Source organism: Triturus cristatus, chromosome 4_1, assembly GCF_964204655.1.
Source record: "Triturus cristatus chromosome 4_1, aTriCri1.1, whole genome shotgun sequence".
In the NCBI taxonomy this organism is placed as follows: Eukaryota; Metazoa; Chordata; class Amphibia; order Caudata; family Salamandridae; genus Triturus; species Triturus cristatus.
In genome coordinates, this window is record NC_140585.1 from 269131917 (window position 1) to 269159645 (window position 27729).

At 49.1% G+C, this 27729-nt stretch overlaps 1 protein-coding gene across 1 annotated transcript in view; it reads left to right on the forward strand.

Moving 5' to 3' along the window:
- Window positions 1-27729, forward strand: part of LOC146854247 (V-type proton ATPase 116 kDa subunit a 4-like) — a 2520670-nt gene that overhangs the window by 782406 nt on the left and 1710535 nt on the right. The gene's annotated exons all lie outside the window — the stretch shown is intronic.

Consider the following 27729-nt stretch of genomic DNA (forward strand, 5'->3'; position numbering starts at 1 on the left):
AGATCTGCATCCAGATCCTCGGTCCTTACACCTCTCAGCATTGCTCCTGAGCAGCGAGAATTCCTAGGTCTTCATCTTTCGGACGAGATAAGGGATGTTCTCTCTCAGGCTAGAGCTCCTTCCACTAACAAGACTTACCGTCTCAAATGGAAACGCTTTTGCATCTGGTGCCAACAGCAACGTGTGGACCCTTTCTTGTCTCAGCTGTAGGAGAGTAGGGTCTGCTTTCTATGTTCACCCCCACTTTTTGCTTTTGCTTTACTGGTTTTCGACTTAGATGTGGCTGTGGGCCTGCTAATCAGACCCACAGCCCTGCTGTTCTCTCTCTAAATTAATACTATGTACTTTAGGTGCATAACCCATTTGGATAGGATCACCTTATTGGCCCCTGTACAGTGTACCTTAGGTACCCAGGGCATAGGTGTACCCTAGGCCTACCAGGGGCTGCAGCATGTATTATGCCACCCCTGGCCTGGCCTTCCATTATGACACAACTGGCTGATCATTCAGCTGGGGAAAGGTCGTGTAATCACCCCTTGCTTAGGTGTAGTATTCCTATACCTATCTTATATATAGACACATGTGTACCTATCAGCCACTCCTATGGCAGGCCTTAACAATCCTGGAGGCAGAGTGCTTGGTAACATGTGAGATGGTGCTCTAGCAGGAGCTGAGCCTGTCTGCAGCTTTCGGAACCATGTCCTTACAGCTGTTCTATGATATAGCCTACCATATACTCTTAAAGTTCCTTATAATCTTAAACGGTTATGGTAACTATGGTTTGGCTTTATCAAAACATGTCGTGTAAGGTGTCTAACACTTTGGAATAATACCCCCATCCCATTTCTGGGGATGAGGATATTATCCCTCCCTTCTAGAGGGAGAAGACATGTTGAAACCTACTTACCCGGTTAAAGTTAACCAGAGCCCCAGCATCACAAAATGGATGCTGCTGCCACGACACAAGTCTGACCTCCTGCTGCTGGGAGTGATCCCGGCATGGGAGGCTTGGACAATAGGTTTCCTGCCTTGGGAGGTGCGAGCACCACCCCAGGCAGGCCTTAGTGTATTGGGGCAGGGAGGGATGAATGAAACGAGACACTGCCTGGGGCACACAAGGTGTCCCATGCATAGTCCAGTTCAAACCGGTGCTGGGGCACACCAGCCCCAGTCCTGCCGCGAAACTGGACAAAGGGAAGGGGATGTAACCACCCCCCTCCCAGGTCCCACCCATAAGGCGTGACCTAGCAGGCAACCCAGCCCCCCAGATTAGTATAAGAGTGGTAGCTGGGCCCCAGGAGATTAGATTATCCTGAACCTGCAACTTGAACAGAAACTCTCGACCTTCGACATTCGACGAAAGAAGAAGACTGAAGAATCTCCCTTGTGGCCAAGGAGTGGCTACCCTGTGCAAACAGGCACCATCACGAGACTTACCCTTTGCTTTGCTGAAGTTCTACGAGGGACCGACTGCAGAGCCCGACCAGAGCCTTGACTTCCAGACTTCTCCGACCCTGATCCACATCCACAGCCGAGCTGAGATCCGTGGAGGCGACGAGAGACGTGGGACCGGTTACCTGGGAAAGTGGCGAGTATCTTCCAGCGCAGCTTCTTAGGTACCCTCGAAGTTGTGCACCGGGGATTGAGAAGCCCAACCCCAAGCACCATCTGCACCGAAGATCAGCCCCCCACACTCCACGAGTCCTGCATGGGGCCCTTCTGCATTTTCCTGCTTGCCGCGTCTCTCCGGTTGCTTGCCCGTTGGCTAGCGGCCTTTGCGATGACACACCTTTGAATCTTCACTGCTGGTTTGGCTCCTCCAGACTGGCTCCTGCTCCTCTGCAAAAGAGAAGCACCCCAGACCTTCCTGGTCTGCACCAGAAGCAAGTCCTCCATTCTTCGTGGGTTCCGCTTGCCAAGGCTTGGTGAATCCTAGTTCGACTTCGACGCCGCCGACAGCAAGAGCCTTCGTGGGACAGTTCGCCTCCTAGTCCTGGTCGTCCTCGACGTCTCCTGGTACCCGTGGCTGCTGCGACAAGCTTCACCTCTTCACCTGCAATCTTCACGACATCGCCTGGTTCCTTCCTAGTTCCACGTGGTCACTGGCTAGTGACCTTGACTCTGTCCCTTCTGCTTGCAGGTACCCTTCCTTCTTGATCCCGGGCTTGGGATCCACCGGACACTCTGCACTGACTGCCTGTCAGCAACTTTCCTTCAGGCATTAATAGAAGTCCACGACGAAACCCGATGCAAGTTCACACCTATGCACCCGCAGCCCGTGGGCTAGGTAACTTGGGTACTTCGGTGCTCACAAGGGTAGTGACTATCCTAGGGTCTAGTTTCCGAGTCTCGACTTTCTAGCTACTCCAGAAGTGTCCTAAAACTGCTTATTTCAGAACTGTACTATTTCTATTGATTATATGCATTACGCGTGAGTGTTTCCACTCTGCACCTGAATCCCGTGGGCTTCCCACTTCCTAACTGTTGGTAGTGTAGTGTAGCCCCAGCGATTCCCTAGGCCTAGGCCTATTCTATTTCCGTGACAGTGGTCCTTATACCACTTCTTTAGTATATGGTTTGCGTGGCCCCTAGGGCCTAACTGTATTACTTACCTGTGTGACTTAATGTATGCTTGAATAAGACTGTGTTGTACTTACCTCGAATCTCATAAAGAGTGCTGAGGGTTTGACTAGAATAAATACACTTTATTTTATATATGTTCCAAAAGATGCCCCCAGTTCAGAGACGCCACTCCACAGCAGATAGTTCACTGAACTTTTATTCACAAAAACCGGCACAATAATCCCGATTCATTCACAAGCCCTGACGCGTTTCAAAGCCACTGCTTCTTCCTCATAGGGCAAAGGTCACTTACCTCTAATCTCATAAAGAGTGCTGAGGGTTTGACTAGAATAAATACACTTTATTTTATATATATATATGTTGTAGTGTCCTTTCATTTGGTATTCAAGTGATTATATATGGTATCGCAGCTGGCTTCACATGCCATTCAGAGTTTAGCCTAAGACTGCTCTTGTCCATGCTACCACTAGGATAGCTGGTCTATAACGTTGACTTTACAACCAATCACCATAAGGGTTGTTTGGACTGATATAAGGTGTACACTAGAACTAGTGACATCATACATCAGGCCAACTTCTCACATCAGCCTCCTCAAGTTCTTCCTTATTTCCTGTCCTTGGCTAAGGCAGGTCTGGCTCATTCATCCATAAAAGTTCACTTGGCTGCAGTTTCTCGCTACAGACGCACTACCTCTGAGTCTTCTCTTTGGTCCTCTAGACTTGTCAAACAATTTCTCAAAGGCCTGTTTCGAGTTTTTCCTCCCGTGAAGCCTCCGCCTCCCACATGGCATTTGAATTATAAGCTCTCACAATCCAGAAACCTTTCCTCCAATTCAAAAGGAATACAGTAATTCTACGGACTAATCCAAAATTCATACCAAAGGTGCCATCGGATTTTCATTTAAATGAGCCGGTAATTCTCAAGGCTTTCTTTCCACAGCCGTCTACACCGGCGGAAAGGGCACTTCATTCGCTGGACGTGCAGCAGTGCTTGAAATTTTATCTGGACCGTACTAAAGACTTTCGAAAATCTCCTCAATTGTTCATTGCATTCAGTGCTCCCCGCAAAGGCTTACCCCTGTCCAAGCAGGGTATTGCTCTATGGATCTCCAGTGCTATACAGTTCTGTCATTCTGCAGCGGACAAGCCTCTAGAGGGCAGAATTAGAGCACCCTCAACAAGGTCCATGGCTTCCTCTACGGCTCTCTTTGCGGGGGCCCGGATTAAAGACATCTGCAGGGCTGCAACTTGGAGCAGCGTGCACACCTTCACAAGACATTACTGCCTGGAGACCTTGGCACAGGAAGACACGGCTGTAGGCCAGGCTGTCCTGAGGAACCTATTCCATTGAGTGGTAAGCTTTCCTTTCTTCCCTCCTTCCTTTCTTATTGTTATTTGCACATTTTGCTATGTGTTCTTTAGGTGATTGCATTGTAGTTTTATGTTTTCTTTCAAAAATAAATAAAAAAAACATGAGAAATATGGTTAAGGAGAATGGTGACTGTTCCACAACGGCTACGAAAATCTGAGGCTCTGAGGTTCTCTCAGGAGGGTTCTGTGGGGTGAGGCTAATCTGATTGGCTGTTGCTCTATTTTGGTCTCTTTTACAAAAAGAGGTAGATATGCTACAAAAGGGAATGAGGCCTGGGCCTTTTTTCTTTATCTTTTGTACCTACTGCTATGTTATGTTGTGTACCGAGACTCCCATTTCGATGACGGGGAATGATACAAGCTATGAGAATCTATGAAAGTTACCAATACTGGAGAACCAAAGTTACAGGTAAGTAACTTGTTTTTTTACCTACTAAACAGTGGTGGAGGGGAAAATACTTCATAACACGATGACAATATCATACCTGAAAGTACCACAGACTCTGACTTTATGTTTGTCAATTTATTATAAGGCCAAGAATAATAAGATGTATACACATCGTAAAATTAGCATATAGAGATACAATGAAATCACTACAGAGCCAATCGCACAATAACTCACAAACCACCACTTACTTGTTAGGCCACTTTATTAAGACAGGTGCCAAATCATAATTTTCTGCAATGAAATAACTTTCCAAAGTTTGTCTTCAAATCTCCCCAAAACATACCTCCAATGTAAAACCCCACTCCTAACCAGAATACTGACCCCTGTGTGCATCTTCCCCTAATACTCATTTCCTGTTCACGTGACTGCTCCCCCCCCTCACCCGTTGGAGGATGGGCTAACCCGCTCAAGGCTGCCCACCCCCCCAGCAAAACCCCGCCACCCAGGAAAACCGACAGAGTTTTCCTGCCCCACCTAAAAGAAAATGTTTTTGTTATTGCAAAACCCCTTCTCAAGAACACCATATATGTTCCTTCCAAATTTGCCCAATCAAATCCCTTAACTCCAGAAGGTAGTACGCCTGCCCCATTGTAGATAGGTGTACCCCATCTTCGCGAAAAAGATACCCTTCCGTGCTTTTTATGTTGGAGTGAGCGAGGACCCGCACCCCATGACCCTCACAGAAAAGTCTCATAGTACGGTTGACCTTCCTTCTCGCTTTCTCCATAGCTGCATGATGACGTGCTCCTCTCCAGTGCAACCTCGTAATGAACTCTGTCCAGATCAACTGGGTGCTCTCCCATGTAGACTGGAGGACCTCCAGATCATGTTTCATCCGCTTTAATAGCGTCAGCCCTGACAAGTCAACCAGGTCATTCTCACCCAAATGAATAATGAGCAAATTCGGTGGTCCCCTTCCAGAACACATTGTGGCCAACACCGGAAACAAACCCTCCCAACGCATTCCCCCTTTCCCTTTCCATACCACCTCCTGGCTAGCGCTGTGCAGTCCAAGGGAACGCCCGCACATCTGTTGATCAGCATAAACTGCAGCCCTTTTAACGAAGGAGTGTCCTACTATCCATGTTGATTTTTTCGAACTTACGGGCCCCGGCGCCGTACCTAGATAGAAAAACAATGATTAACCAAAGAAAACGAGGATCTATGCAGAGACTTTCCTAACATATTTTTCACAACACTTGGACTTCCATCTCCCAATACGGCGTATGTCTGCCCATGACCACCCCAACCTGGCCGCCTCTGTGGCCGCCCCAATACGAAAAGAATGCGTTCTAAAACAGACAGGGTTTTCCCCCAAAATAAGGAGTACCTTTCTCATCACTGCCAGCAACTGAGCCACTGAAATTGGTTGCCCCGAGGCGTGGCAAAATATGTGTCCCAGAGCAAAACTACTAAAAACCTTGAAACTCTCCCATTCCCCTACAGGACAGCAGAAACCTTCCGCACTTCTGTTTAAGAAAACCCATTTACCCCTGCCCAGCTGATCAGTCTTTGAAAATCTCAACCAAAGGCTCAACCTGTGCCCTTCGAGAAAAACCTCATCCCTGTGAATACCTGGCCTATGGCGCAACCCAAGCAGTTCTGACGCCCTGAAAGCCCCAAAAAACAACCATATGAAACACAACCTAAACAGCCTGCACTTAGACTCATCGTAGCATACAAATGGCAGCTGCAGCAGCATACCTTGCAGCAAATCATAAGTCACCGCCCTGCGCAACTGTTTCGTCCCCGCCTGCATCCTACTTAAACCCCTGAGGACCCTCCTCACCAAAACCCCCTTTACCAAATCCCTCCCCCACCACAACTGCCCGTAAAAGGAAATCCCCGCCAACTTGCCAGAAATGGTAGAATGTGTCAGACCTTTGTCTATCAAGTGTAAGACAAAAGCTAGTACCAACTGAGCCTCGTCCAAACTCCACCTATTCTCAGCACACAGTTTACCATAGCGTAGGAACTCTCTCCACGCTTGCTGATAGCTCCGTCTTGTAGAAGCCGCTATTGAGTTTTCCACGAAGGCGACAATTCTCAATCCCCCCATGCTCCCAGACACACTGCGGGATTGGAGTCTTGGTGTGTTCCGCCCCGGGGGCCAGCCTGCGAAATCTCGCCCACTGTAAACAAGACAGAGAGTCAGCTATACCGTTATGCACTCCCGGGATATGCCGCGCCTTAAAAACAACATTGAGCTGTAAACATTTTAGCATAAAAGCGCGCAGTAAGCGTAAGACTCTCAAATCCCTGGCTTTCTGTTTGTTAATCAACTCTACCACCGTTAAATTGTCAACGTGAAAAAGCACTGAACGATTCTGAAACTCATCGCCCCAAACATACAGGGCAACCAAAAGTGGAAAAAACTCTAGGAAAGCGATACTGCGACCTTGCAACATCCAATGGCGTGGCCAACTCTCCGCACACCAACGCCCTTCCCAAAAGACACCAAAGCCTTTAGCACCAGACGCATCCGAGTAGATCTGCACTTGCCAAATCATGTCTTCATCCGCAAAAAACAAAGACACACCATTAAAATCTGCTAGAAAAGTCAACCAGATAGCCAAATCAGCCCTCGTAGCTGCTGAAATACGCACTCTGTGGTGAGGCAGAAAAGCCCCAGACATAGCCATTCCCAATCTCCTGCAAAACATTCTCCCAGCCCGGACCACCCTGCACGCAAAATTAAGATAGCCCAACAGCTTCTGCACCTTCCTGAGCTCCAACTTGCGCTCCTCAAGCACAGATGACAAAAATTCAGAGATTTCCTGAACTTTCACCGCTGGCAACCTCGCTACCATAGCCACTGTGTCTATTTCAATACCCAAGAACACCAATGTTGTACTCGGCCCCTCTGTCTTATCCGGGGCCAATGGCACTCCCAGCTCTTGCGCCATTGTCTGGAAAGAATGCAAAGCCTCCTGACACTTGTAGGAAGGTGGATATCTGACTATGGTTACCCCCAACTTTTTGCCTAGTGTCTAGCTGGTTTTTCGACTTAGTTGGCCTGAGATCCTGCCATTCAGGGTCTCAGGCTGTCTGCTCTCTCTTTAAAATGGACTCCATGTACCCTAGGTACATAACCAATTGGTAAGGATCACCTTATTGGACCCTGTACAGTGTACCCTAGGTACCCAGGGCATAGGTGTACCCTAGGCCTACCAGGGGCTGCAGCATGTATTATGCCACCCCTGGCCTGGCCTTCCATTTTGACACAACTGGCTGATCACTCAGCTGGGGCAAGGTCGTGTAATCACCCCTTGCTTAGGTGTAGTATTCCTATACCTAACTTACATATAGACACATGTGTACCTATCAGTCACTCCTATGGCAGGCCTTAACAATCCTGGAGGCAGAGTGCTTGGTAACATGTGAGATGGTGCTCTAGCATGAGCTGAGCCTGTCTGCAGCTTTCGGAACCATGTCCTTATAGCTGTTCTATGATATAGCCTACCATATACTCTTAAAGTGCCTTATAATCTTAGACGGTTATGGTAACTATGGTTTGGCTTTATCGAAACATGTCGTGTAAGGTGTCTAACACTGTGGAATAATACCCCCATGCCATTTCTGGACATGAGGATATTATTCCCCCCTTCTAGAGGGAAAGACATGTTAAAATCATACTTCACTGTTAGCCTCTGACCAAAGCCTCAGCATCACAAAATGGATGCTGCTGCCACGACACAAGTCTGACCTCCTGCAGCTGGGAGTGATCCCAGCCAGGGAGGCCTGGACAATAGGTTTCCTGCTTGGGGAGGTGCTAGCACCTCCCCAGACAGCCTTTAGTGTATTGGGGCAGGGTGGGCTGAAAGGAATGAGACATGCCTGGGGCACACAAGGTGTTCCTTGCATAGTCCAGTTCAAACCGGCGCTGGGGCACTCCAGCCCCAGCTCTGGCGCGAAACTGGACAATGGGAAGTGGGTGTAACCACCCCCTCCCAGGTCCCACCCATAAGGCGTGACCTAGCAGGTATCCCAGCCCCCCAGATTAGTATAAGAGTGGGAGTTGGGCCTCAAGACTTTAGATTATCCTGAACCTGCAAACTTGAACAGAAACTCTGGACCTTCGACATTCGACGAAAGAAGAAGACTGAAGAATCTCCCTTGTGGCCAAGGAGTGGCTACCCTGTGCAAACAGGCACCATCAAGAGACTACCCTTTGCTTTGCCCACGTTCTACGAGGAACCGACTGCAGAGCCCGACCAGAGCCTTGACTTCCAGACTTCTCCGACCCTGATCCACGTCCACAGCAGAGCTGAGATCCGTGGAGGCGACGAGCGACGTGGGACCGGCTACCTGGGAAAAGTGGCTAGTAACTTCAAGTGCAGCTTCTGAGGCACCCTCGAAGTTGTGCACCGGGGATTGAGAAGCCCCAACCGCAAGCATCATCTGCACCGAAGATCAGCCCCCCACACTCCACGAGTCCTGCGTGGGGCCCTTCTGCATTTTCCTGCTTGCCGCGTCTGTCCGGTTGCTTGCCCGCTGGCTAGTGGCCTTTGTGACGACGCACCCTGAAATCTTCTGCGCTGGTTTGGCTCCTCCAGACTGGCTCCCGCTTCTCTGCAAAGAAGAAGCACCCCAGACCTTCCTGGTCTGCACCAGAAGCAAGTCCTCCGTTCTTCGTGGGTTCCGCTTGCCAAGGCTTGGTGAGTCCTAGTCCAACTTCGACGCCACCGACAGCAAGAGCCTTCGTGGGACAGCTCGCCTCCTGGTCCTGGTCGTCCTCGACGCTTCCTGGTCCTCCTGGCTGCAGCGACAAGCTTCACCTTCACCTGCAATCTTCACGACATCGCCTGGTTCCTTCCTGCTTCCACGTGGTCACTGGCTAGTGACCTTGACTCTGTCCCTTCTGCTTGCAGGTCTCCTCTCTTCTTGATCCCAGCCTTGGGATCCACCGGACACTCTTCACTGACTGCCTGTCAGCCCCTTTCTTCAGGCATCCATAGGAGTCGACGACGAAAACCGACGCAACTTCACCCCTATGCACCCGCAGCCTGTGGGCTAGGTAACTTGGGTACTCCGGTGCTCATCAGGATAGTGACTATCCTAGTGTCTAGTTTTCCAGTCTCGACTTCCTAGCTACTCCGGAAGTGTCCTAAATCTATCGTTTTCTAAACTGTACTATTGCTAGTGACTTTTACGCATTACGCGTGAGTGTTTCCACTCTGCACACGAATCCCGTGGGCCTCCCACTTCCTAACTAAAGCTAGTGTAGTGTAGCCCCAGCGATTCCCTAGGCCTAGGCCTATTCTATTTCCGTGACAGTGGTCCTTATACCACTTACTTAGTATATGGTTTGCGTGGCCCCTAGGGCCTAACTGTATTACTTACCTGTGTGACTTAATGTATGCTTAAATAAGACTGTGTTGTACTTACCTCTAATCTCATAAAGAGTGCTGAGGGTTTGACTAGAATAAATACACTTTATTTTATATATATATCTGTTGTGGTGTCCTTTCATTTGGTATTCAAGGGATTATATATGGTATCACAGCTGGCTTCACATGCCATTCAGAGTTTAGCCTAAGACTGCTCTTGTCCATGCTACCACTAGGTTAGCTGGTCTATAAGGTTGACTTTACAACCAATCACCATAAGGGTATTTGGACTGATATAAGGTGTACACTAGAACTAGTGACATCATACATCAGGCCAACTTCTCACAACACTGACCTGTGCCCTGAACACCAATGAAAAGAAAATCATCCAAATAATGACAAATGAGGGCATGACCAGTAACCTGAGTGAAACGCCACTGCAAAAACGTGCTGAACATTTCGAAGAGGGCACAAGAGATAGAACATCCCATGGGAAGCATCTTATCTACATAATACACCCCCTGCACCTGCATTCCCAACAGTTCAAAGTCGGAAGGATGAATAGGTAACAGCCTAAAAGCAGATTGGATATCACTCTTGGCCAGTTGCGCCTCCCTCCCTGCCGATCTAACCAAACGCAGAGCATCATCCACTGAAGCGTATGACACACATGCATCATCAGGCGATATGAAATCATTAATGGAGGAGCCCTCAGGCCAAGACAGGTGGTGTATCAGACGGAACTCTCCCTCTTTCTTTTTGGGGACCACCCCCAGTGGAGAGACAATCAAATTGGGCATAGGACAGCTTACAAAAGGACCAGCAACTCTACCTGCCTCCACCTCGGCCTGCAACTTCAGCTGAACCACCTGTGGCAACTCTTTAGCGGACTTCAAATTGTCTGACCACCTACTCTGTCGCGGACCCTGGTAACCTATTTTGAAACCGTCCCTGAAACCCCAAAAGAGTCGGCTGGCAGCCTCAGCATCCGGATAGTCCTGCAACCATCTCACCAAAATCTCCCACTTAACCGGAGTAGGACCCTTTGCCTGCAAACTGGAAAGCATTGCCTCTTCCCCTCTGTCCCCTGCCCATGTCCCCAAACCGCTGGCCAGCGAAACATTGTGTGAGGGGATGTTTGCCGCCACACTGTGAACACTCATGCTTATATCTGCAAAACTGCCTAGTGCAGAAACCCCTGTTGAAATTCCAACAGGCTCCAAAATTAGTTGACTGACCTCTGCCCCCAAACCCCGCCCCAGGCTGGACGTGTGTGTAGTAGCAGGCGGCTGAGAAGACGCCATCCATTGTAGCCACAGCTCAGAATCCACATCACCCCATGGCCTGTCCGGAGACACACTCATACGAGCTCGAAACTCCTCGTCATATGACAGCCATGCAAAACCCCCAAAGTAACTCTGAGCCTTCCGAATAATATCCATGTATTTGAAAATCGCTACCGCCCTATCTGGATATTTTTCACAATAGACGCTGGCATATATCAAAAAAGCAGAAGACCAGTTCTCAATAGTCTTAGGTACCCTAGGACGCCTAGCCAGCTCCCATTCTTCCTCCTTGGAGCCCTCTTTTGCCTGAATGTCACGGTGCAACAATTTGAAAACATCCACAAACTCATGGCGCCAAATTCTGCTTTTCGTCTTGTCTGATAAATGAGAGCCCAACGGCATGGCAATCCCCATATAAGGCAATTTTTTGTGTATATTTTTATCTTCCTCCACTGCCTCCGGGGCCCCCTTACCCGGAGCCGAAAGGGGCTGTGACCCAGGGGCGGGGGCAATCCCCCCCCTCCCCTCACCCAATGATGAACCTTGCTGCCCCACCTCAGAAGCTGCCTTGTCCCCCAATGTATCCCCCCCAATGCCAATAGACCTGGTTGCTTTCGGTGGTTGACCCCCTTGCTGCCAAACCGACCACCACCCCGTCGTACCTTTAGACAATGGAGCTGTTCGTGGGATGCTGACTGGCCGTTCTGCTTGCCTGCGACTGACAGCTGCCGGATCCCGCTCCTTTGCATTGTCCGCACTAGACGTCTGCAAAAAACTAATCACATTTGGTTGCCCCAAAAAAAACCTCTGACCCCTCACAGATTTCCCCACTTTTTCCCCACGATCACCATCCCCGTCCCTCAATTCACCTTCCTCCAATTCATCACTGTCCAAATCCAAGCGCCCCAAAACACCAAGATCACCAGCAGGTGCCCCATTGTCCCCCATCTCATCAAATAAACCCCCTCTCCCAGAACCCAAATGCCACTGATCAGTCCGCCTAGCGGAGGGGTGACCTATCTGTGAAAGGAAATCCGCTCCAGATTGCCCTCCCTCAGTAGGCCCCCCAGACAGAGCCGCAGCATGCTCCATCCGCCTTGCGCGCTTGCCGGCCGCAAACCGTGTGGCTAAAACCGGCATATCTTCCTGTAAGCCGCTCAAACCATGCCGTTCCTTCTCACCCGCTGCAAACCCCTGGCCCTCAAATCTGCCACCCCTCCCAGCGCCCGAGGCACCCTCACTGCCCACCCATATCCACTGTCCATCCCTGGGCTCCTGTAACCCCTTTGGAGAAAACCCCTCCAAACTGTAAACCGGTGCCTCTAGCCCAGACGCGGAGCCTGTTCCCCGAACCGCTGCCTGGCCGATGTATTCGCCTTGAGGAACAAGGGGGCATGCGCCAACTAATTCAGGAGACCTGGCAGGCAATTGCTGACACTCCGCGCCTCCCTGCGCACTTTCCTGCCCCAATTCGCCACCTCCTGCGTGGAATGGACCTGTCCCAACTGTACCCGGGGCCCCCACCACCCTCCTGGGTGGCACAGCCACTGACTTCCCCCTTGAGGGGTATTCATGGGGCACCTCCGGAGTAAAAACACCAGGCAATGACGGCGCAGGGTTCAAAATAAACGTCTGCCCATTCACCTGCACCAACTGAGGGCTGCTCTGCCACACCAACTCAACATGCCCTGAAACTGGGGGAGTGGCTTGCCTCTGAACCGGCCCGGGGGCCTGCAACGCCTCCAAACTCCGTGCACGCCCACCACTCCGAACATGCCCAGCCTGAACTCCAGCCCTGCAACCAGCTCTCCTCCCACGAAGACCGGCTGTCGAGAGGGACCGCCCCCTCCTTCCCCCCACCTTAGCGCGCCTCGCGCCCACAACAAGACGGGCAGGCGCACATACCTGCACCTCTTCCGCCGCCTCCTCCGACGGGCCAACCTGTGCCTCGTTACCCTCGAACCGGGCCGGTTCCAGCTCCACCAACGGACCCAGCGCGACCTCCTCCGTAGCTTCGGGCCCCGGGGATAAGCAGGCCGCCACTGCTCTAGCGACGCCACTCCTGGCCTTACGTGGTGCGAGTTCGAGGCCCACCCAGGCCTGACTTGGAACGCCGGGCTTCAGTAGGTCGCTTCTGCCGGCCTCGCAAATCACCCGAACCGCCTCCCGAACCGCCTCCTGTGATGACATGACGCCTACGCAGAACTACGGTGCGTGAAAGGAGACACAAAACTTCAACCAGCCCCTCCTCCCCGCTCCCGAGCGTCCAGTGATTTTCCCGCCCTTCCCTCCCCCTACTTATGACCTTCCCTTGTGCCGCGCGCCATCCTAATTGACTCCCTTGCCCTACACATGGGTGGCCGCTCCATTGTGCGAAGCCACCCAGGGGGAGACCTGGCTCGCGCCCTGCACCCCCTGGGTCCCCCCTTCTACGAATATAAGTAATTCGGCACAACAAGAATACAATGGTAAATTCGAGGGTCAGGATACAGCTCAAAATAGAAACAGAGTCTAGTTCCTTTTTCATTAGAAATAAAAAAAAACAAATCTGTCCCTACATTGTACTAAGAGGAGATGCTATCTAATACATTTCCATCTATTCCCAAAGGTGTCAGCACATGTTGACTTCCTGAGAAGTACTCTCGTCAAATCGGTTTAGGTGCTTAAGGCTAGGAGCGAGTTCTAAGATGCTCCCTTCTCTCTGAAAGCTAGCAGAAGTCTGGGGTGTCTGTCCCTGCACATCATGCAATATAGAATTAGATTCTTTGCTTCATCCTGGTAACATTTTCCATTGCAACGTTTTCTATGTGGGAAGGTTCATGCTCTTTAATTAAGGCTTCTTTGTTCAGTGTGGTGACCTTTATTCCCAGACCAGCCAGCCACGAAAGATATCCTCCCTTCTCACTTCCATCTGTCTTCAAAGCATTCCTTGTATCTTCTCCAATCTGAAAATAACGAGTTAGCATTCCGATACCTACAGTAGGATGAGAACAATGCTATTTCTTGAAAACAACATGCATTTCATTATTTATTTCTTGAGAAACCAAGGAGGTGCAAAAATATGTACAGTCTTTGGCTCAGGAAGTCGGGCAACTTAAACAACAAACGATTACATTGTATGATTATAAACGGTTCTGCTCTCTGTATATGTAGGCATGAAGATACCTACAAGATCATATTATAACATTGCACTACAATGAATGTGTAAATGAGTCTAATGAATACATGTTCATGATCATAAAACACTGCAAACGATATATTTGTGCGTAGGTGCATGGCAACCATGACTATAATGCACCCATACTAAATAGAGTGCTGAAAGCGTTGTATCACATATAATATCCCCAGACATCACAGCCTTTCCAACAGTTATTACCACCCCCGCGGATATAAGTTATATTGTCGGTCAGGTACCAGCACAGGGACATTTTGTAGGCACTTTCTTCGAATTGCGTGCTAATGGACGACTTGACTGTTCACTGCCAAATTGTGAGCCATTGTCTTCCAGAAATATCCACAGTTAAGACCGCCCTCCAGTTTGAGATATAACGTACAGAATGTATTGCTGGAAACACTTCAAGAGCCTTACAAATATGTGCAATGGTTTCTCTGGTTCCTCTCTTGAAAATAAATCTTCAAAAGAGGTTGTTACTCTAGAGCTGCCCTGCAGTATGTTGGACTTGTTAGTTTTCTGAGTCCTTGCCAGTGCTTTAAATGGGCCGGTACTCACAGGTACTGAGTACCGGCACTTCTTATTTTTACCACTCTGAGTACCGGCACTTCTCTGCTGCCAAGGAGAGTACCGGTACTCATAAACGGTAGGCGCCTTGGCTGTGCTGTTGACCTGTCTGACAGCCAAGGCACTTCTGTAGCAGTGACTGGTGAGCAGAGCTGAGCTGAGCCCCCCGCTGAACTATTGAGCGTGGGCTCATTTGCATAACGTCCGGTATTCACCATCCTGCTGTGTTGAAAACACAGGATTGAGGCAGCGCAATTAAGAATCCAAAGAAGCTAACGAGGTTAAAATGGCTTTCATCTTTCCTGATTCTTTTGCTTGAGTGTCTGCGTATGTTTGTCTGTGGGCGGTTTTGTGTGAGGAGAGAAAGGGGGTGGGGAGGAGATTCGAGACACTCTTGGGAGGTATATTGGGGGGGGGGGGTGCGTGCGCGCAACACCAAATAACAGTATGGAAACTTCAAATATTATAGTATGTAGTCTTTGACACCGATTGACTCCTATTGACTGTGTTTGCAGAGAAGCATGACTATTGTGAACACTAGGGGGGAGTCTCATTTTTATGTGTTTACTGTATTAAATTTTCATGATTGTGTAAGCGTGTAAGGGCGTAATTGATTATGGTGAAGAGGGAACAACCAGGAGGAGTGGCAGGCAAATCCACTAATGCAGTACGATCTTCGTCTTCCATCTTAAACTACATTACAGGGGCTATGGGGGTGATCGAAAAACAGATCATGAATGTGAAGGAAACTATAACCGTGTAGAATTTAGGGCAGATTACAAATAAGCCAGACGCCAAAGCATCTGTTATACACGGGGGCCAGTCAGACCATATACAGACAGGAGAGATAGATTTAGAGGAGAGTGCAACTGCTCCCTCTCCTCCCACTTCTCCCCCGTATTTTCGAGTTTCTCAATCCCCAAGGAAACGTTCTAAAAGACAGTTTAATGCTTTGACTCAGACCCCCGCAGTTGGCCGAGGCTGGGGGGAAGGGACCAAAGGCAACAATTCCTCATAATCGAATGGCCACTAAAAAGCCTTGCAATAAGCCTGCAAAACTCTTAGCTAACCCTCCATCTGTCTCACAAGAGAATTGTTCCTCCTTGGTGTGAGAAGGTGGCCTGGTATATGCTGTCCACTAATTAAAGTGGGCACCCTGTACCAGTTTGCATGACCCTTACGATGTATGAGGTCAAAGATAACCTTTAGAAAGCTATCCTAGTGGTAGCTCTGGAGAGCTGCCTTCAGGGGTAATCTTGAAGGAATGTAAAGCAGCTTGTTTTACCAGAATATCACCTCCTGAATCACTAAATGAAAGGAGAAGCACACAGTAGTAGTATAAAAATATGTATTTGTTGATATAATACTGTCTACTAGGCTCTATAGGAGACTAGGGCACAAATCACACAATACTGAATCAATAGAACATTTGTAAGTAGCAAATTACACAGGGGACTCCAGGGGAGACCGAACCATATACTAAAAAAAGTTACAACAATAATGACTTGACTAGACCCAGTACCTAGAGCACGTAGTATCGCTGGGACCCCAAGGAACCACCCAGAGGAGTGACACAGGGAGCCCACGGAGGACGGGTGCAGTGAGGAAACACGACTACGTGCTCCGTGCAACTCTATGGGAAAGTCGCGGTTGCAAAGTTACAGTTTAAGGACACTTCTACAAGGACTTCGAGCAAATCCTTTGGAACATAGGAGGTTCTTAGGCCAACCCACCAGTAAGTACCGAGGTACCCGCGTTACCGATCCCAGAGGAGCCGGGTGCATAGGAGTCAAGTGGTGTCGGAAACCTTTGTCGTTTTCAATGGAGAGTTGCAAAGAAGTAGTGCTGCCAGGAGGGCGAAGAGTGTCCGTGGAATCCAAGCCTGGATTCTAGGTAAGAGGAACCTGAAAGCAGAGGGGACAGAGTCTGGGTCACTTCAGGTGACCAGGGGCTCAGTAGTCAAATGCCCACCAATGTTGAGTGCTTCAGGTGCGAAGAAGGGTTGCTTGACTCTGCAGCCACGGGAACCAGGAGATATCGAGGATGACCAGGATCCGGAGGTGAGCTCGCCCATGAAGGATGTCGAGTGCTGAGAGGTCGATGTCCGGCTGGAGCACCAACCAACCTTGGCAAATGCAACCCATGCGGTCGGAGTAAACAGGTTACGGTGTGGACCAGCAAGGTCCAGGGGACTCCCCAAGCAATGGAGAGTCAGGGTACATCTGCAGCAACCAGGTAAGCCCAAGAACAAACAAGGTGGCCCTTGCCAGGACCCACAGGCCAACGGACCAGGTAATGCGAGGAGACCTCAAGCTAGTTTGCAAAGTAACAGTCCACAGGACACTCGGTGAGTGGAGGCCGGATATCTTCGGTGCAATTTCTGCTCGGGGTCGGGACTACATGGAGTCCAATGCACAAGCTTGGGAATTGTCAACAAGCATATGCAATTGCAAATGTACGCGGTGCACAGGGGTTTGAGTTGCACGGCCCCCATGAGGGATAGTGGTCTCAGAATCGCTGAGGGGTCAGGTCTACCTCAGGGACCTTCTGGAACCCACCTCCTTTGTTGCTGAAATCTTCGGAGTCCTCAGGAGCTCGGGAGAAGCAAACTGGTCAGATGCGTTTAGGTGCCTGCTTCTGCAGGGGAGTAACTCCTTTACTCCGAGGGAGATTCTTCAGTCATCCAGCATCGTGCAGGCAGTCAAAGTACTTGGTTTCTTCTTAGCAGAATCTTGTCCAGGCAAAATCTTAAGTCCAGTAGCTAGGTAACCCACTTTATACCCATGGGAAGGAGTTGGAAAGATTCGAGGGACCCTCCTAGGGGAGGGGCAGGACAAAGGGGTGGCTTCACCCATGTCCTTTGTCCACTTTCCCGCCAAAGCAGGAGCCATTGGCTCCCAGAACTGGTTTGAGCTGGGCTATGCATGTGGACACCAAATGTGACCCTAGTGTAGACTTTCTGGCACTCCCAGAGTGCATCCACCCAGCCCCAATACACTAAACCCTGTCTGGGAGGTGGTCACACCTCCCTGTAACAGGATGCCTATTGTTATGCTTTCCTCTGCCCGAGCTTGGCTCAGCAGCAGGAGAGCAGAATCGTGTCTGTGTCTGGCAGCGTCCATTGTGTACTGCCCGGGTCGAGAAAGCTGGCACCGGGTAGACCGGTGACCCACAGAAGTCCCTTTGGAAGGGTGGAATAATCCCTCCAACATCAGTTACTGGTGTGGAGGTATGATTCCAAGGTTTTTGACACCAAACACAACATGTTTCTAAGCAGCCGTTTTAGAGTTAGCATTTACCCCGTGGTTATAATGCACTTAAACATATAGGTCTGGCTGCATCACAGACAACCCAGAGGAATGGTCTCCGAAGGCTGCAGAAGGGCTCTGCTCATGCAGGGGCACCCTCTCACGTAAAACCCAGCACCCTGTCTTCAGGATTGATAAGGTCTGCCTTAGGGATGACTGATAGGTTTTTAAGTGTAGTGGTTTAGATAGATATAGTGAACCTATATCTTAAGTAAGTGGTGCAAGCACCAGCTCACGCAGTATGCTGTAGGAGGCTTGTCGTGTCAATTTGAATGGCCCCTCATGGGTGGCATAATACATGCTTCAGCCCATGGGAGGCCTCTGGGTACCTATGCCCTGGTTACATGGTGTACCATATACTAGGGACTGATACGTGTACCCCTGTATCCAATCTGGAGTGTACCCAAAGTACATACATAGCAATTCAAGTGAGAAAGCAGATAGACTGGGATCCTGAATAGCAGGATCCCAGTCAGACTAGTCTAAAAACAATGTGACATCAGCAAAAAGTGGGGGTAACCATAAGAAGCAGATACTACTTTCCTACACTTTGCAACTTCAATACAGGCCTTTTCAGGTTTTTATTAGTCTGTCTTTTGGTTCTCTTACTGAACGTTTGAGTGCCATTGGGGAAAATGTTAACATTTGTCTGGACTAGTTGGGAGGGGCATGGTGCCATCCGCTCATGCTCTTTTAGTCGGTGAGAATGCAAGTGCCTTTCAGCCCATAAAAGGACCTAACATCCAACTTCCAGACCAATTTAAAACCTCCTTACCTCCCTCTGATGTAGCTAGTACCTTAGTTGCATTTCCCCAAGTATACTGCCATCTAGTACAACCCTGAACAGCCAAATATATAATTCCTCCTCCTGGGCTCATCAAGCCTACACTGCTACTAGAAACCTGCCTAATACAACATCTGACACTAACCCCATCCCATTAATATCTAATGATGCCAATAACGTGGCCATTCCTATTTCTACATTTGATTGCTTGGCACTTCACCGGCAGCTACCCCCTATGTGGTACTTTTAGCCAATGTTCCTCCCACCTCTGCATCTGAATCTTGGGACTCGTTAAGGAACAAGTCCCTAAACAGTCTAAACGCTAAGGTGGGTATAGGTGAACTACTTTTTCAGATCTTAGGGAGATCAGAAGGGTTAAATGGGTTGGGCCAGGGAATAAAACAATGGTCGTTGATTGTTTGTTGCTTTCTTTCACATCCCCAAGGCTAGGTAAAATTATTCTGGATTGAGCTAGCTCCCCGTTCTGTGCCACTAAACAAATTGCCATCTTACCTCTTGGCTTTTTTTATCGGCTGATGGCCTTTAATCAGACTTTCCAACAGCCAGCTCGGTTCAATCGGGCTTGGTGTACTGCCCCTTTACCATCTTTTACTACCCACTTCCCACAGCCAGCTCGATTTAATCAGGCCCAGTCTATTGCTCCCGTACCCTCTTTTACAACTCACAATAGGTTTGAGTGTCTGAAAACTCTTAACAAAGTAGGCTGACTGACTGATTCTCTGTCTATAAGCAAGGGCACTCAGCATGGGAGTTCTAATTTACCTGAGCACAAACTGGACGTTTGCCTGGGCATAAGTACTGATGGTGATTGTCCTTACCCTCATACTAATGTTAAGAAGGCTTTAAATGTCAATCAGTCATTACTTCCCCAGGTTGCTGAAACTGACTGCAATTTCTGTGCTGTTTTGGAACGTGGCTGGTTTACGGTGTAAATGTACTATGTCCGAGTGGTTTGAGTTCGTGTCCAGGTTTCGTGTCTTTTGTGTATGGTTTAAATGTTTATATTGGCATGTATAAAATAGGGATACAAAACAATGCTCATTCCGTGCAATGACAGCTATAGACATTCCCAGCAACTTGTAAATATGAAAATGATCAAAGACTGCAAAACCCCTCCCCCACCACCTACCATACCTCATCTATGCCAAATGGCATTCTTCAACGTCTACTGTCCATGACCTTGTTCGACAGGTGTCGTGTCTGTCGATACACTCGAAAGCCGCAGCACCCCTATGTAGTGAGGACATGTCAACTCCCGGAACTCCTGAGATAAAAGGTAAATGAACGGTTTCCAGAGATCCTGGAAGAATTTCTCCCCTGTGTTAGAGGCATGTGAGAGTTTCCCCATTCCAAGGATAAACCAGAGGCGTCGAAGCCAGCCCAGATGTTTTGGAGTGTGAGTAGTAGTACCCCAGTGGGAGAGTATATTCTGCAAAGCCACCCCCAATGCGATGATGTCCAATGATTTCAATGGGTATGCCATGGAGTTTGGTAAACCTGGTAAAGTGTACGCGGGGAATCTTGGGAGATGCGTTTCAAAGTGTTTGTCAATCTCGTCTATATGATTTGTGTCCAATAATCGTTGATCTGTGGGCACTCCTACAATAGATAGACTAGCGTTCCGGTCTTCTGGCAACCCCTCCAGCAATACAGACCCTTAGATGGGTCTGTCTTGTATACTCGCTCAGGGGTAAAATACCAGTACGTCGCTACTTTCATCAGCATTTGTCAGGGCCATGTGTTGGGCTGTGTGACGGGATCTATAGTAAATACTCTCCCACTCTTTGTGCGTTAATGACCTTCCTAATTCTCCCTTCCATCTAGTTTGATTGGTTTTGTGTGTATGAACTGAACGCTGCACCAGGAGGGAATAGAGTGTGGAGACCAGCCCTTTACTGGATGTGTTTGTGACCAGCCATTCCTCATACACTGTAAGATGCTGTTGCGTATTAGCTCTATTGTCCGGGAGGGATAACCAGTGTCCAAGCTGCAGGTACTGCAGGCGTTCTGTCTCCCCAAAGCTAAGATCGGATTGCACTTGCGGGACCAGTATTATCCCGTCGCTGTCAATCAGAGGCGCAACTAGAGCCAAATTTCGGGGGGGGGCTGAGCAAAAATTTCGGGGGGGCTGAACTTTAAGCAATCGGCAGAGTGGAGCTGCAGGGGCTCTTAGAAGGGGTGAAACAACAGCGAGGCCTCATTAACATGCAAATGGTCTTTTAAAGACCTGTGAAGTGCTCGGGTGCGGCTGCTTTTTTGCCCGGGAAGGTGTCTCATCCCGGGCTGCCACACACGACGGGGGGGGGCTGAAGCCCTTTGAGTCCAATGGGTGTTGCGCGCCTGCTGTCAATCATATGCCCCATCGAACAACAATTAGATTGTCTCCACTTGGCGAAAGCTTCAGGAGGAACCCCAGGCGCGAAGTCAGGATTATCAAACAAGGGCTTGATAGTGGACGGGTAGGAAGTTAGACCGTGGCGGACACTGCAGCAAACCCATGCCTGTATCGTAGGCTTAGTGACCGGGGACAGGTAGAGGCTCTTTGGTCTATGTGTTTTCTTTAAGAAGGGGATTTTCCAAAGTGACGTTTCTGCCACCGCTCTGTCCTGGAAGAGCCAACGTCTCTCAGACTCTGCCTTATTCTTTTCAACCAGGTATCTTTAATTGTGAGGCCTGATAGTAGAAGTGGAGATTCGTTATGCCAACACCGCCCATGGAAGTGGAAAGGTAGCTCTGCTATTTTTTCATCCTCGATTTCTTCCCAGCCCAAATGAAGCGGTGTAATTCGGATTGTAGTTTGTCAATCATTCCCACTGGGGGAGCTAGAGGTAGTGTCTGAAAAACATTTAATATCTGCGGCAGGATAGTCATCTTGAAGGTCCCAGCCAAGAGATCGGGTAATGTGACCACTTCCCCAATTCTTCTATGGCTCGCCTAAGTAAAGCACGGCAGTTAATGAGAGAGGTATTTTGAAGAGTGGGTGCGATTTTCACTCCAAGATAGAGCAATGCGTCCCGCTCCCCGGAGATCGTGAATTGTTTCGCTAAAGTAGCAACCGTGTCCGGAGGGAGCGAAAGGCTCAGAGCCTGTGACTTGGAAAGGTTGATTTTAAAACCGGACACTGCGCCAAAGGCCTCCATCTCGGCTAGGAAAGCAGGGAGAGAGAGCAGCGGGTTAACCAGGGATACCTAGATATTGTCCACGTAGAGATCATTTTACGTCCCCCCAGACCCCCACCCTCCAAAAAAAACAGTCCCCTGTATCTCAGCAGGGTCACGGACCCTCTGCGCAAATGGCCCCATAAATAAAGCAAATAATAATGTGGACATCGGGCAGTCTAGACTGGTCCCTCTACAAATGGGGAATGGCGTGGACAGAAGTCCATTCACCCTCACTGAAGCTGAGGGGGAATGGTAACAATTCAGAACCCAGGTACGGAATCTCTCAGGGATCAGCACCCTCTCAAGAAAAGGCCAGTACACTCGGTGGAATACCTTTTCAGTGCCGACCCCAAGAAGCATGTCATTGTTAGTGGCTCTCCTCTCGAGGCTTTCTCTATGAAGTGCAACACCCTCTTTCTATTGTTGCTGGTTTGGCATTGTGGAATGAAGCCGGTTTGATCCGGGTCTATACCATATGGGAGTTGGGGCCCCAACCGTGAGGCAAGTATGCTTGTAAATAACTTGAGATCGATGTTATGGAGCGAGATGGGGCGATATGAACCGCAAAACTGTTTGTCCTTGCCAGGCTTGGGAATAACCGAAATAGTGGCGGTAAGCATATTGGGGGGGATCCCACTAGAGGACGAGAAGCTGTTAAATAACCGAGTTAAAATGTGGGCCAGATTCTTGTAAAACATCTTATAAACAAGCATTTACAATGCAATGGTCTCAGCATTGTTAAAGTTAGAGCTGTTGGCATTGCTCATGACATTCTTGTATGTTTTTGTTTTTAAAACATTTAAAGAAACGGCATTGTTATTTACAATGTCAATAGCTTAATCACTCTGCAATGCGAGACCTATTGCATTTGCACCCACACATACAGAGCCACACACACAGAGCCACCCACACATACAGAGCCACACACACACACAGAGCCACTCACATAGAGCAACCTACACACAGAGTTACCCCCACCACTCACATAGAGCATTCTACACACAGTCATGGGCGTCCGCAGAAATTTTTCCAGGGGGGGGCGAACCTGGCAAATGAAGGGGCGTGGCTAATGTTAATCAATGGGGGCGGGGCTAAAATGGCAGATAATCAGGATCAGGTAATGTTCAGGCCAACCTGAGAAAAACAAGCATTGGCATAGCCAATAGGTCTCGCCTTTGGGACCTTATGACTGACTCACTGACTGAAGAACTTATATAGCTCACTTTTGCCGAGGCGTCTTGGCGCTGGGTAAGTATGATGCCGGCAGTATAAGTATTTAGTTCTGCAGCAGGTCCCAAAGGCGAGACCAATTGGCTATGCCAATGCTTGTTGTTATATCTGGGCATGTTGAGAGGCTAGGGAACTGGGTCTCGATGTCTGGTTGGGAGCACAGCAATGACCTACTCAATTTGAATGCATAGGTAATACAACTGGAGGGGTGAAATGAAAGGTTCGCTACCAGGAATAACAGGAAGGTAGAAAGTTAGGCTGGTTAGAAAGATAAGGAGGGGTAGAGACAGGCATGGTGGTGAGGGGAGAAACAGATGCATGCTAGGAGAGCGCTGTGAGGGAGTGAGGCGAAATGGGAAGAGGCACTGAAAGGTGGGTCGGGTAAAGACCGTAGTAAGGCAAACAGAAGGGTAGCGAGGGGTGAAGGGTAGACAAAGAAGTGAGGTGTAGAAGAAAAAGATTCAGGAGCAGCGACAGGTAAATCAAAGCTGGAGAGGGGAGAATAACGCAGTCGTAGAACGTGAGGGGGCCAGGTAGAGAGAGGGAGAGGTGTGTCATAGACATGTAGAGACAGCTGAGGAAGAGGGAATAATAAAGACTGAGGTAGACAGGTGAGGTAGAGGGGTGCGTTGATATAATGGAAGTGCAGAGATGTGCCACAGATGTTACTGAAGAGGAAAAGAAGTAGAGATATTGAGAAAGATGTAAGGCACTAAAAGAAGTAAGGGGGTGAACAGAGGTAGAACGAGTGGAAGGGGAGAGAACACGTAGAAGATGACTGGCAGGGTAAAATGAGCGATCAGGCAGTGAGTGTGAGGAGTGGGATACAGAGGCATATGTGGCAGTGAGCGTGATGTGCGGGGTACAGAGGGATATGTTGTGGCAGTGTGCACAAGGTGCGGGGTACAGAGGGATATGTTGTGGCAGTGCGCACAAGGTGCGGGGTACAGAGGGATATGTTGTGGCAGTTAGCGCAAGGTGTGGGGTACAGAGGGATATGTTGTGGCAGTTAGCGCGAGGTGTGGGGTACAGAGGGATATAAGGCAGTAAGCGCGGGCAGGGCCGGCTTAAGCGCTCGTGGCGCCCAGTGCGACAATGCTTTTTGGCACCTCCAATGACCACCTCCACTACAGGTTCTTCATAACCATCCTTTCACAGCGCCCCTCAAGCCTCCGTAACCATTCAGTCTCAGGTGCATTTAATTCATTTTATAGCGCCGCTCCTATCCGTGTAAGGTGTCAGAACACTTTACATTACACAGATTACATAGAGACAAACAATCATAAGTGTGTAAACAGTGCATAGGAAATGTTACATAAGAGAGAGGACAAGAAGGTGTAGGAGTCACAGGTCATCCGTACAGGTAGGCAGGATAGTTTAAGAGGGCTTGGCCAGGAGAATCAGAAACCTAGAATTTAAAACCTAGCACCATGGATGGGGGGTTCCCTTTATTAATAAGAATTGATTTCTACCCAAATTAACCCATTTTGCCACATTAGGATAAAGAAAAGCTGGGGGGAAATCATAAGGCTCTAGCCCATACCCTACAGTTTGCATGCATCTTTCATAACAGTTACTTGCTCACTGTTCCACATTAGGATTTTAACTCATAAAGAGTTATCAACAATATGGTCTCTCTGACAAAAGTGTGACCCACTGACCTATTTACATTACATTATACGCACTTTGTGAGCTGCACGTTCTTTGCAGCAAGCATAGTAACCCTCTGCGCTACCTTAGGATGAGTAGAAACTTCCATTACACAAAACTTCGATCTCTCCCTCTCTAAGAAGTGCATTAATCACTGCAGTCATTTAGACATTTTTATTGGTGGCTGAAAATTTCTAGGAGTCCAGGAAAGAAGCAGGTGCTTTTAAAATCATATTAGCGCCCCCTACACAAAGTCAGCACCCGGGGCGGTGGCACCGGTCGCACCGCCCTAGAGCCGGCCCTGAGCGCGGGGAGTGGGGTACAGGGGGATATGAGGCAGTGGGGAGTGGGGTGCAGGGGGATAGGAGGCAGTGAAACACAGGGTCAGCATGTCCTGCCAGACATGATAGGGTGCATACTGGCAGATAGATATGTTATTGACACGAGTCTGTGTACGTTTTGGTGGGATCTGAAATCTGGGCTATGGCGCAACCTCAATTTTTGACTTGGGAGAATAATGCATCGACCCCCCTAGAACTTCATTCAGAAGACCTCTTGCTCTCAAGCTACACTGTGTTAAAAGCAGTGCTTAATTTGAGCCGGTGCTTTCCGGTGCTCAGCACCAGAACTTATTTCTCAGGGCCGGGGCTATGATTTCTGAACCTGCAGGTGGTCGTCTCAATATTAATTATTCCATTCCAAAATATAAAGTATAACATACCTTGCCATGGTGACTGGCTGGTATGTGTTCACAGGCAGGCATACACCGGTTCAGGCAGGCATGATTGTGTATCACCACGTTAGTGATGATGTCATCACACCTGTCACAAATTCAAGAAGTCATCGTCAAAAAATGGCTTGCGTTCGATTCCCCGAGTCTGTTGCACCCTGCCATTGCCTGAGCCTCCCATTGGCTAATTGTAGGTGGGGGCTAGCTCATGACGGATTTCAGGCAAGGAAGCTCCGAGAGCTCATTTGGAACTTGGGAGTGAGGTCGCGAGGAAGAATAAACTAAATTAAGTGTGCATTTTCAAATTGCTTCGTGACCAGAGTGGTATAGATGGCAGCCCTACATTGCTGCTATCCGCAATGTGCTCAATACGGCTGTGGCCGAGCACAACTTTTGTGCGCCATGGAGTCACCTGTTTGTGCGCTGCCCCCCAGCATGCTAATTGTTCAGCGCGTGAGTCCAGCAGGCGCCACAGCCATACACACCGGCATTGGCAGCATTACGGTCGGGGACAATGCTTGTGCTGTAGCAGTCAGGGTCACAGCAAGCTCAGCATTGGATGCCGATGCCGTTGTCACCCCTGGACCTACTAATTGCAGGAGGCACTAGCAGTGACCTAACCTGCTGTGCTGGAGCAGCCCCCTGTTCCGCAATGCACTGATTAATATGTGCAAAAAAGCATTTTATTTTGGTGTGCATTTCTTTTTTTTGCACTCGTGTCGTGTCGGTTTAGATAAAGAATTAAAATACATGTCACCTTGCCCTTCTTTAGGAATGACAAAATAGCAGGGACATGTACAGGCTAGAGACAGGTCTGAGAGCACTAGTAAAGATGAGAGAGAGCAAGAGCAAAGAGGGGAAAGAAACAAGGAGAAGAGAGGGATAAAACACAGCAGAGTAGAAGAAAAGGAGCAGAGCAAATCAGATACAGAGAGAAAGAGAAGGCAGACATGGTGCGCAGCAGACAGTGATAGAAGGGAGAAGATAGATTGAAAGGATGTAGAGGACAGGACATGACAGAGAGAAAAAAAGAGCAGAGAAAGGATAAAACGGAGATACAGCTAATCACTGCTAGAAGAGTGAAAGTAAAGAGCCGAGATCGAGGGGAGAGAAAGCAGAATATGGATAAAAAGGAAGATGAAAACGGGCATGGGTAGAATGCATAAGGAATAGAGGGCAAATCAGAAATACAGGGAAGTAGGTAACACACCAGGTGTGACAAAGACGATAGAAAATGATTAGAGAGATGAGAGTATAGACTCTTAGAGAAAAGACATATGGGACAAACATCAGAGCAAGGTTAGAAGATAGACTGAGGCAGTGCTAGTGTTGAAGGTGGGGCACACCAGAGATAGAAGTGGGCTATGGCCTCCTTGGAAACACCAGGCACTTCTGCTTTTGCAAATTAAGCACTGGTTAAAAGGAGGTCTTTGTGTCCAGACCTAACCACTCGTGCTTGTGACGCGCAGCTCAAACTGGCCATTGTCATTCTGTTTGTGATAATCAGCCACAGACAGAATGACAATGGGCGGGAGGGGCTGCGAGGAAGAGTGCAAGGCCCCGCATCAGGGAGTGGAGGCCTCTGACAGGGAACAGCTCTGCTCCCTGCAGGGCCCGTAATTACTGACAAAAGGCGTCTGTAAAAGCATGGGTGGCGGCAGGGGGGGCAAGGAGGAGCACTCCAGGGGGGGCAAGCGCCCCTCCTTGCCCCCCCCTGCGGACGCCCATGCACACAGTTACCCCCACACAGAGACTCCCACACACACAGAGCCTCCCACACACACAGACACAGAGCCTCCCACACACACATACAGAGCCTCCCACACACACACACAGCCTCCCACACACACACACAGCCTCCCACACACACACACAGCCTCCCACACACAGAGCCTCCCACACACACAGAGAGCCTCCCACACACATATACACTACAGCCAGGGCTTTAAGAGGGCCGGGTCTCACCAGTGAAGAGCATCGGCAGTTTTTTTTATTAAATAGGGCCTCGAAACGGGTCTCTATCGGGCTCTGTTTTGTGCCCTGGCACCAGCGGTCCGTTTTTTGTCCGTTTTGTGTCACAGCAGGCACA